Here is a 13,622-nt window from a genome sequence, read left to right on the forward strand (position 1 = left end):
TTCCGCTTAAAAATAGTTACCAACTCATAAACATAATAAAAGGCGATAACAAATGATTATCTACCTTTTCTTGTAGACAAAGATAAAGATACACAATATATACCTCATTATAGGCTAATCCTACTTAGATTTGAATGCTGCCAACAAAAGTCTTGCCTACTCCGATAGCAACTACTTCCGTTTAAAAACAGTTACCAACTCCTAAACATAACAAAAGGCGAAAACATATGATAACCTATATTTTTTTGCAGACAAATATAAACATACACAAGATATACCTAATTACAGGCTCATCTTACTTAGATTTGAATGCAGCCAACATAAGTTTTGGGTGCTCCGATATCAACTCCTTCCACTTAAAAACAGTTACCAACTCCTAAAAATAACAAAAGGCGAAAACAAACGATAACCTACCTTTTCTTGCTAACAAAGGTAAACATACACAAGATATACCTAATTACTTAGATTTGAATGCAGCCAACATAAGTTTTGCTTACTCCAATATCAACTCTTTCCGCTTAAAAAAAGTTACCAAATCCAAAATATTAAACAAAAGGCGAAAACAAACCATAACCGACATTTTCTTGCAAACAAAGATAAACATACACAAGATATCCCTAATTACAGGCTAATCTTACTTAGATTTGAATGCAGCCAACATAAGTTATGCGTGCTCCGATATCAACTCCTTCCACTTAAAAATAGTTACCAACTCCTAAAAATAACAAAAGACGAAAACAAACGATAACCTACCTTTTCTTGCTAACAAAGATAAACATACACAAGATATACCTAATTACAGGCTAATCTTACTTAGATTTGAATGCAGCCAACATAAGTTTTGCATGCTCCGATATCAACTCCTTCCGCTTAAAAACAGTTACCAACTCCTAAAAATAACAAAAGGCGAAAACAAACGATAACCTACCTTTTCTTGCTAACAAAGATAAACATACACAAGATATACCTAATTACAGGCCAATCTTAATTAGATTTAAATGCATCCAACATAAGTTTTGCCTGCTCCGATATCAACTCATTTCGCTTAAAAACAGTTACCAAATCCTAAACATAACAAAAGGCGAAAACAAATGATAACCTATATTTTCTTGCAGACAAATATAAACATACACAAAATATCCTTAAGTACATGCTAATCTTACTTAGATTTGAATGCAACGAATATAAGTTTTGCCTGCTCCGATATTAACTCCTTCTAGCTAAAAACAGTTAGCAACTCCTATATATTAAACGGAAGGCAAAAACAAACCATAACCGACCTTTTCTTGCAAATAAAGATCAACATACAAAAGAAATACCTAATTACAAGTTAATCTTACTTAGATTTGAATGCATCCAACAAAAGTTTTGCCTGCTCTGATATCAACTCCTTCTGCTTAAAAACAATTACCAACTCCTAAACATAGCAAAAGGCGAAAACAAATTATAACCTACATTTTCTTGCAGACAAATATAAATATACACAATATATACCTCATTACAGGCTAATCCTACTTATATTTGAATGCAACCAACATAAGTTTTGCCTGCTCCGATATCAATTCGTTCCACTTAAAAACAGATACCAACTCCTAAAAATAACAAAAGGCGAAAACAAACGATAACCTTTATTTTCTTGCTAACAAACATAAACATACACAATATATACCTAATTACAGGCTAATCTTACTTAGATTGGAATGCATCAAACTAAAGTTTTACGAGCTCCGATATCAACTCCTTCCGCTTAAAAACAGTTACCAACTCCTAAAAATAACAAAAGGCGAAAACAAAGAATAACCTACATTTTCTTGCTAACAAAGATAAACATACACAAGATATACCTAATTACTAAGATTTGAATGCAGCCAACATAAGTTTTGCCTACTCCAATATCAACTCCTTCCGCTTAAAAAAAGTTACCAAATCCAAAATATTAAACAAAAGGCGAAAGCAAACTATAACCGACATTTTCTTGCAAACAAACATAAACATACACAAGATATACCTAATTACATGCGAATCTTACTTAGATTTGAATGCATCCATCATAAGTTTTGCCTGCTCCGATATCAACTCCTTCCACTTAAAAACAGTTACCAACTCATAAACATAATAAAAGGCGATAACAAATGATTATCTACATTTTCTTGCTGACAAAGATAAACATACACAAGATATACCACATTATAGGCTAATTCTACTTAGATTTGAATGCAGCCAACAAAAGTCTTGCCTACTCCGATATCAACTACTTCCGTTTAAAAACAGTTACCAACTCCTAAACATAACAAAAGGCGAAAAAAATGATAACCTACATTTTTTTGCAGACAAATATAAACATACAAAAGATATACCTAATTACAGGCTCATCTTACTTAGACTTGAATGCATCCAACATAAGTTTTGCCTGCTCCGTTATCAACTCCTTCCGCTTAAAAACAGTTTCCAACTCCTAAACGTAACAAAAGGCGAAAACAAATGATAACCAATATTTTCTTGCAGACAAATATTAAAATACACAAGATATACCTAATTACAGGCTTATCTTACTTAGATTTGAATGCAGCCAACATAAGTTATGCGTGCTCCGATATCAACTCCTTCCACTTAAAAACAGTTACCAACTCCTAAAAATAACAAAAGACGAAAACAAACGATAACCTACATTTTCTTGCTAACAAAGATAAACATACACAAGATATACCTAATTACAGGCTAATCTTACTTAGATTTGAATGCAGCCAACATAAGTTTTGTCTGCTCCGATATCAACTCCTTCCGCTTAAAAACAGTTACCAACTCCTAAAAATAACAAAAGGCGAAAACAAACGATAACCTACCTTTTCTCGCTAACAAAGATAAACATACACAAGATATACCTAATTACAGGCTAATCTTAATTAGATTGGAATGCAGCAAACTAAAGTTTTACGAGCTCCGATATCAACTCCTTCCGCTTAAAAACAGTTACCAACTCCTAAACATAACAAAAGGCGAAAACAAATGATAACCTATATTTTCTTGCAGACAAATATAAACATACACAAGATATCCCTAAGTACATGCAAATCTTACTTAGATTTGAATGCAGCTAATATAAGTTTTGCCTGCTCCGATATTAACTCCTTCTGCTTAAAAACAGTTACCAAGTCCTAAATATTAAACAAAAGGCGAAAACAAACCATAACCGACATTTTCTTGCAAAAAAAGATAAACATACTCAAGATATACCCAATTACAGGCTAATCTTACTTAGATTTGAATGCATCCAACATAAGTTTTGCCTGCTCTGATATCAACTCCTTCCGCTTAAAAACAGTTACCAACTCATAAACATAATAAAAGGCGATAACAAATGATTATCTGCCTTTTCTTGCAGCCAAAGATAAACATACACAAGATATACCTCATTACAGGCTAATCTTACTTAGATTTGAATGCAGTCAACATAAGTTTTGCATGCTCCGATATCAACTCCTTTCGCTTAAAAACAGTTAACAACTCCTAAATATGAAACAAAAGGCGAAAACAAATGATAACCTACATTTTTTTACAGACAAATATAAACATACACAAGATATATCTCATTACAGGCTAATCTTACTTAGATTTGAATGCATCCAACAAAAGTTTTGCCTGCTCTGATACCAACTCCTTCCGCTTAAAAACACTTACCAACTCCTAAACATAACAAAAGGCGAAAACAAATGATAACCTACATTTTCTTGCAGACAAATATAAACATACACAAGATATACCTCATTACGGGCTAATCTTACTTAGATTTGAATGCAGTCAACATAAGTTTTGCATGCTCCGATATCAACTCCTTTCGCTTAAAAACAGTTAACAACTCCTAAATATTAAACAAAAGGTGAAAACAAATGATAACCTACATTTTTTTACAGACAAATATAAACATACACAAGATATACCTAATTATACGCTAATCTTACTTAGATTTGAATGCAGCCAACATAAGTTTTGCCTGCTCCGATATCAAATCCTTCCACTTAAAAACAGTTACCAACGCCTAAAAATAACAAAAGGCGAAAACGAACGATAACCTACCTTTTCTTGCTAACAAAGATAAACATACACAAGATATCCCTAAGTACATGCTAATCTTACTTAGATTTGAATGCAGCCAACATAAGTTTTGCCTGCTCCGATATCAACTCCTTTCGCTTAAAAACAGTTACCAACTCCTAAACATAACAAAAGGCGAAAACAAACCATAACCGACCTTTTCTTGCAAACAAAGATAAACATACACAAGATATCCATAATTACAGGCTAATCTTACTTAGATTTGAATGCAGCCAACATAAGTTTTGTCTGCTCCGATATCAACTCCTTCCGCTTAAAAACAGTTACCAACTCCTAAAAATAACAAAAGGCGAAAACAAATGATAACCTACATTTTCTCGCTAACAAAGATAAACATACACAAGATATACCTAATTACAGGCTAATCTTAATTAGATTTAAATGCATCCAACATAAGTTTTGCCTGCTCCGATATCAACTCCTTCCGCTTAAAAATAGTTACCAACTCCTAAACATAACAAAAGGCGAAAACAAATGATAACCTATATTTTCTTGCAGACAAATATAAACATACACAAGATATCCCTAAGTACATGCAAATCTTACTTAGATTTGAATGCAGCTAACATAAGTTTTGCCTGCTCCGATATTAACTCCTTCTGCTTAAAAACAGTTACCAAGTCCTAAATATTAAACAAAAGGCGAAAACAAACCATAACCGACATTTTCTTGCAAAAAAAGATAAACATACTCAAGATATACCCAATTACAGGCTAATCTTACTTAGATTTGAATGCATCCAACATAAGTTTTGCCTGCTCTGATATCAACTCCTTCCGCTTAAAAACAGTTACCAACTCATAAACATAATAAAAGGCGATAACAAATGATTATCTGCCTTTTCTTGCAGCCAAAGATAAACATACACAAGATATACCTCATTACAGGCTAATCTTACTTAGATTTGAATGCAGTCAACATAAGTTTTGCATGCTCCGATATCAACTCCTTTCGCTTAAAAACAGTTAACAACTCCTAAATATTAAACAAAAGGCGAAAACAAATGATAACCTACATTTTTTTACAGACAAATATAAACATACACAAGATATATCTCATTACAGGCTAATCTTACTTAGATTTGAATGCATCCAACAAAAGTTTTGCCTGCTCTGATACCAACTCCTTCCGCTTAAAAACACTTACCAACTCCTAAACATAACAAAAGGCGAAAACAAATGATAACCTACATTTTCTTGCAGACAAATATAAACATACACAAGATATACCTCATTACGGGCTAATCTTACTTAGATTTGAATGCAGTCAACATAAGTTTTGCATGCTCCGATATCAACTCCTTTCGCTTAAAAACAGTTAACAACTCCTAAATATTAAACAAAAGGTGAAAACAAATGATAACCTACATTTTTTTACAGACAAATATAAACATACACAAGATATACCTAATTATACGCTAATCTTACTTAGATTTGAATGCAGCCAACATAAGTTTTGCCTGCTCCGATATCAAATCCTTCCACTTAAAAACAGTTACCAACGCCTAAAAATAACAAAAGGCGAAAACGAACGATAACCTACCTTTTCTTGCTAACAAAGATAAACATACACAAGATATCCCTAAGTACATGCTAATCTTACTTAGATTTGAATGCAGCCAACATAAGTTTTGCCTGCTCCGATATTATCTCCTTCTGCTTAAAAACAGTTACCAAGTCCAAAATATTAAACAAAAGGCGAAAACAAACCATAACCGACCTTTTCTTGCAAACAAAGATAAACATACACAAGATATACCTAATTACAGGCTAATCTTACTTAGATTTAAATGCATCCAACATAAGTTTTGCCCGCTCCGATATCAACTCTTTCCGCTTAAAAACAGTTACCAACTGATAAACATAATAAAAGGCGATAACAAATGATTATCTACCTTTTCTTGCAGCCAAGGATAAACATACACAAGATATACCTCATTACAGGCTAATCTTACTTAGATTTGAAAGCAGCCAACATAAGTTTGGCATGCTCCGATATCAACTCTTTTCGCTTAAAAACAGTTAACAACTCCTAAATATTAAACAAAAGGCAAAAACAAACCATAACCGACCTTTTCGTGCAAACAAAGATAAACATACACAAGAAATACCTAATTACAGGCTAATCTTACTTAGATTTGAATGCATCCAACAAAAGTTTTGCCTGCTCTGATACCAACTCATTCCGCTTAAAAACACTTACCAACTCCTAAACATAACAAAAGGCGAAAACAAATGATAACCTACATTTTCTTGCAGACAAATATAAACATACACAAGATATACCTCATTACAAGCTAATCCTACTTAGATTTGAATGCAGCCAACATAAGTTTTGCCTGCTCCGATATCAACTCGTTTCACTTCAAAACAGTTACCAACTCCTAAAAATAACAAAAGGCGAAAACACACGATAACCTACATTTTCTTGCTAACAAAGATAAACATACACAAGATATACCTAATTAAAGGCTAATCTTACTTAGATCGAAATGCAGCAAACATAAGTTTTGTGTGCTCCGATATCAACTGTATCCGCTTAAAAACAGTTACCAACTCCTAAAAATAACAAAACGCGAAAACAAACCAACTCCTAAAAATAACAAAAGGCGAAAACAAACGATAACCTACATTTTCTTGCTAACAAAGATAAACATACACAAGATATACCTAATTTCAGGCTAATCTTACTTAGATTGGAATGCAGCAAACATAAGTTTTGCATGCTCCGATATCAACTCCTTCCGCTTAAAAACAGTTACCAACTCCTAAAAATAACAAAAGGCGAAAACAAACGATAACCTACATTTTCTTGCTAACAAAGATAAACATACACAAGATATACCTAATTTCAGGCTAATCTTACTTAGATTGGAATGCAGCAAACATAAGTTTTGCATGCTCCGATATCAACTCCTTCCGCTTAAAAACAGTTACCAACTCCTAAAAATAACAAAAGGCGAAAACAAACGATAACCTACATTTTCTTGCTAACAAAGATAAACATACACAAGATATACCTAATTTCAGGCTAATCTTACTTAGATTGGAATGCAGCAAACATAAGTTTTGCATGCTCCGATATCAACTCCTTCCGCTTAAAAACAGTTACCAACTCCTAAAAATAACAAAAGGCGAAAACAAACAATAACCTACATTTTCTTGCTAACAAAGCTAAACATACACAAGATATACCTAATTACATGCTAATCTTACTTAGATTTGAATGCATCCATCATAAGTTTTGTCTGCTCCGATATCAACTCCTTCCGCTTAAAAACAGTTACCAACTCCTAAACATAATAAAAGGCGATAACAAATGATAACCTACCTTTTCTTGCAGACAAAGATAAACATATACAAGATATACTTCATTAAAGGCTAATCCTACTTAGATTTGAACGCAGCCAACAAAAGTCTTGCCTGCTTCGATATCAACTACTTCCGCTTAAAAATAGTTACCAACTCCTAAACATAACAAAAGGCGAAAACAAACGATAACCTACATTTTCTTGCTACCAAAGATAAATATACACAAGATATAACTGATTATAGGCTAGTCACTCTTAGATTTGAATGCATCCACCATAAGTTTTGCCTGCTCCGATATCAACTCCTTCCGCTTAAATATAGTTACCAACTCCTAAACATAATAAAAGGCGATAACAAATGATAACCTACCTTTTCTTGCAGATAAAGATAAACATATACAAGATATACTTCATTAAAGGATAATCCTACTTAGATTTGAATGCAGCCAACAAAAGTCTTGCCTGCTCAGATATCAACTACTTCCGCTTAAAAACAGTTACTAAATCCTAAACATAACAAAAGGCGAAAACAAATGATAACCTACTTTTCTTGCTACCAAAGATAAACATACCCAAGATATCCCTAAGTACATACTTATCTTACTTAGATTTGAATGCAGCCAACATAAGTTTTGCCTGCTCCGATATTAACTCCTTCTGCTTAAAAACAGTTACCAAGTCCTAAATATTAAACAAAAGGCGAAAACAAACCATAACCGACCTTTTCTTGCAAACAAAGATAAACATACACAAGATATACCTAATTACAGGCTAATCTTACTTAGATTTGAATGCATCCAACATAAGTTTTGCCTGCTCCGATATCAACTCCTTCCGCTTAAAAACAGTTACCAACTCCTAAAAATAACAAAAGGCGAAAACAAACGATAACCTACCTTTTCTTGCTAACAAAGATAAACATACACAAGATATACCTAATTACAGGCCAATCTTAATTAGATTTAAATGCATCCAACATAAGTTTTGCCTGCTCCGATATCAACTCATTTCGCTTAAAAACAGTTACCAAATCCTAAACATAACAAAAGGCGAAAACAAACCATAACCGACCTTTTCTTGCAAACAAAGATAAATATACACAAGATATACCTAATTACAGGCTAATCTTACTTAGATTTGAATGCATCCAACAAAAGTTTTGCCTGCTCCGATATCAACTCCTTCCGCTTAAAAACAGTTACTAACTCCTAAACATAACAAAAGGCGAAAACAAAGGATAACCTATATTTTCTTTCAGACAAATATAAACATACACAAGATATCCCTAAGTACATGCAAATCTTACTTAGATTTGAATGCAGCCAACATAAGTTTTGCCTGCTCCGATATTAACTCCTTTTGCTTAAAAACAGTTACCAAGTCCTAAATATTAAACAAAAGGTGAAAACAAACCATAACCGACCTTTTCTTGCAAACAAAGATAAACATACACAAGATATACCTAATTACAGGCTAATCTACTTAGATTTGAATGCATCCAACATAAGTTTTGCCTGCTCCGATATCAACTCCTTCCGCTTAAAAACAGTTACCAACTCCTAAACATAATAAAAGGCGATAACAAATGATTATTTGCCTTATCTTGCAGATAGAGATAGACATACACAAGATATACCTCATTATAGGCTAATCCTACTTAGATTTGAATGCAGCCAACAAAAGTCTTGCCTACTCCGATATCAACTACTTCCGTTTAAAAACAGTTACCAACTCCTAAACATAACAAAAGGCGAAAACAAATGATAACCTACATTTTTTTGCAGACAAATATAAACATACACGAGATATACCTAATTACAGGCTCATCTTACTTAGATTTGAATGCAGCCAACATAAGTTTTGCGTGCTCCGATATCAACTCCTTCCACTTAAAAATAGTTACCAACTCCTAAAAACAACAAAAGACGAAAACAAACGATAACCTACTTTTTCTTGCTAACAAAGATAAACATACACAAGATATACCTAATTACAGGCTAATCTTAATTAGATTGGAATGCAGCAAACTAAAGTTTTACGAGCTCCGATATCAACTCCTTCCGCTTAAAAACAGTTACCAACTCCTAAAAATAACAAAAGGCGAAAACAAACAATAACCTACATTTTCTTGCTAACAAAGATAAACATACACAAGATATACCTAATTACAGGCTAATCTTAATTAGATTTAAATGCATCCAACATAAGTTTTGCCTGCTCCGATATTAACTCCTTCCGCTTAAAAACAGTTACCAACTCCTAAACATAATAAAAGGCGATAACAAATGATAACCTACCTTTTCTTGCAGACAAAGATAAACATATACAAGATATACTTCATTAAAGGCTAATCCAATTTAGATTTGAATGCAGTCAACATAAGTTTTTCCTGCTCCAATATCATCTCATTCCGTTTAAAAACAGTTACCAACGCCTAAACATAATTAAAGGCGAAAACAAACGATAACCTACCTTTTTTGCAGACAAAGATAAACATACATAATATATACCTCATTACAGGCTAATCCTACTTAGATTTGAATTCAGCCAACATAAGTCTTGCCTGCTCCGATATCAATTCCTTCCGCTTAAATATAGTTACCAACTCATAAACATAATAAAAGGCGATAACAAATGATTATCTACATTTTCTTGCAGACAAAGAGAAACATACACAAGATATACCACATTATAGGCTAATTCTACTTAGATTTGAATGCAGCCAACAAAAGTCTTGGCTACTCCGATATCAACTACTTTCGTTTAAAAACAGTTACCAACTCCTAAACATAACAAAAGGCGAAAAAAATGATAACCTACATTTTTTTGCAGACAAATATAAACATACAAAAGATATACCTTATTACAGGCTCATCTTACTTAGATTTGAATGCATCCAACATAAGTTTTTCCTGCTCCGATATCAACTCCTTCCGCTTAAATACAGTTACCAACTCCTAAACATAACAAAAGGCGAAAACAAATGATAACCTATATTTTCTTGCAGACAACTATTAACATACACAGGATATACCTAATTACAGGCTTATCTTACTTAGATTTGAATGCAGCCAACATAAGTTTTGCGTGTTCCGATATCAACTCCTTCCACTTAAAAATAGTTACCAACTCCTAAAAATAACAAAAGACGAAAACAAACGATAACCTACCTTTTCTTGCTAACAAAGATAAACATACACAAGATATACCTAATTACAGGCTAATCTTACTTAGATTTGAATGCAGCCAACATAAGTTTTGTCTGCTCCGATATCAACTCCTTCCGCTTAAAAACAGTTACCAACTCCTAAAAATAACAAAAGGCGAAAACAAACGATAACCTACCTTTTCTTGCTAACAAAGATAAACATACACAAGATACACCTAATTACAGGCCAATCTTAATTAGATTTAAATGCATCCAACATAAGTTTTGCCTGCTCCGATATCAACTCCTTTCGCTTAAAAACAGTTACCAACTCCTAAACATAACAAAAGGCGAAAACAAACCATAACCGACCTTTTCTTGCAAACAAAGATAAACATACACAAGATATCCCTAATTACAGGCTAATCTTACTTAGATTTGAATGCAGCCAACATAAGTTTTGTCTGCTCCGATATCAACTCCTTCCGCTTAAAAACAGTTACCAACTCCTAAAAATAACAAAAGGCGAAAACAAATGATAACCTACATTTTCTCGCTAACAAAGATAAACATACACAAGATATACCTAATTACAGGCTAATCTTAATTAGATTTAAATGCATCCAACATAAGTTTTGCCTGCTCCGATATCAACTCCTTCCGCTTAAAAATAGTTACCAACTCCTAAACATAACAAAAGGCGAAAACAAATGATAACCTATATTTTCTTGCAGACAAATATAAACATACACAAGATATCCCTAAGTACATGCAAATCTTACTTAGATTTGAATGCAGCTAACATAAGTTTTGCCTGCTCCGATATTAACTCCTTCTGCTTAAAAACAGTTACCAAGTCCTAAATATTAAACAAAAGGCGAAAACAAACCATAACCGACATTTTCTTGCAAAAAAAGATAAACATACTCAAGATATACCCAATTACAGGCTAATCTTACTTAGATTTGAATGCATCCAACATAAGTTTTGCCTGCTCTGATATCAACTCCTTCCGCTTAAAAACAGTTACCAACTCATAAACATAATAAAAGGCGATAACAAATGATTATCTGCCTTTTCTTGCAGCCAAAGATAAACATACACAAGATATACCTCATTACAGGCTAATCTTACTTAGATTTGAATGCAGTCAACATAAGTTTTGCATGCTCCGATATCAACTCCTTTCGCTTAAAAACAGTTAACAACTCCTAAATATTAAACAAAAGGCGAAAACAAATGATAACCTACATTTTTTTACAGACAAATATAAACATACACAAGATATATCTCATTACAGGCTAATCTTACTTAGATTTGAATGCATCCAACAAAAGTTTTGCCTGCTCTGATACCAACTCCTTCCGCTTAAAAACACTTACCAACTCCTAAACATAACAAAAGGCGAAAACAAATGATAACCTACATTTTCTTGCAGACAAATATAAACATACACAAGATATACCTCATTACGGGCTAATCTTACTTAGATTTGAATGCAGTCAACATAAGTTTTGCATGCTCCGATATCAACTCCTTTCGCTTAAAAACAGTTAACAACTCCTAAATATTAAACAAAAGGTGAAAACAAATGATAACCTACATTTTTTTACAGACAAATATAAACATACACAAGATATACCTAATTATACGCTAATCTTACTTAGATTTGAATGCAGCCAACATAAGTTTTGCCTGCTCCGATATCAAATCCTTCCACTTAAAAACAGTTACCAACGCCTAAAAATAACAAAAGGCGAAAACGAACGATAACCTACCTTTTCTTGCTAACAAAGATAAACATACACAAGATATCCCTAAGTACATGCTAATCTTACTTAGATTTGAATGCAGCCAACATAAGTTTTGCCTGCTCCGATATTATCTCCTTCTGCTTAAAAACAGTTACCAAGTCCAAAATATTAAACAAAAGGCGAAAACAAACCATAACCGACCTTTTCTTGCAAACAAAGATAAACATACACAAGATATACCTAATTACAGGCTAATCTTACTTAGATTTAAATGCATCCAACATAAGTTTTGCCCGCTCCGATATCAACTCCTTCCGCTTAAAAACAGTTACCAACTGATAAACATAATAAAAGGCGATAACAAATGATTATCTACCTTTTCTTGCAGCCAAGGATAAACATACACAAGATATACCTCATTACAGGCTAATCTTACTTAGATTTGAATGCAGCCAACATAAGTTTGGCATGCTCCGATATCAACTCTTTTCGCTTAAAAACAGTTAACAACTCCTAAATATTAAACAAAAGGCAAAAACAAACCATAACCGACCTTTTCGTGCAAACAAAGATAAACATACACAAGAAATACCTAATTACAGGCTAATCTTACTTATATTTGAATGCATCCAACAAAAGTTTTGCCTGCTCTGATACCAACTCATTCCGCTTAAAAACACTTACCAACTCCTAAACATAACAAAAGGCGAAAACAAATGATAACCTACATTTTCTTGCAGACAAATATAAACATACACAAGATATACCTCATTACAAGCTAATCCTACTTAGATTTGAATGCAGCCAACATAAGTTTTGCCTGCTCCGATATCAACTCGTTTCACTTCAAAACAGTTACCAACTCCTAAAAATAACAAAAGGCGAAAACACACGATAACCTACATTTTCTTGCTAACAAAGATAAACATACACAAGATATACCTAATTAAAGGCTAATCTTACTTAGATCGAAATGCAGCAAACATAAGTTTTGTGTGCTCCGATATCAACTGTATCCGCTTAAAAACAGTTACCAACTCCTAAAAATAACAAAACGCGAAAACAAACCAACTCCTAAAAATAACAAAAGGCGAAAACAAACGATAACCTACATTTTCTTGCTAACAAAGATAAACATACACAAGATATACCTAATTTCAGGCTAATCTTACTTAGATTGGAATGCAGCAAACATAAGTTTTGCATGCTCCGATATCAACTCCTTCCGCTTAAAAACAGTTACCAACTCCTAAAAATAACAAAAGGCGAACACAAACGATAACCTACATTTTCTTGC

This window comes from Euphorbia lathyris, chromosome 8, assembly GCF_963576675.1.
Source record: "Euphorbia lathyris chromosome 8, ddEupLath1.1, whole genome shotgun sequence".
Taxonomy (NCBI): domain Eukaryota; kingdom Viridiplantae; phylum Streptophyta; class Magnoliopsida; order Malpighiales; family Euphorbiaceae; genus Euphorbia; species Euphorbia lathyris.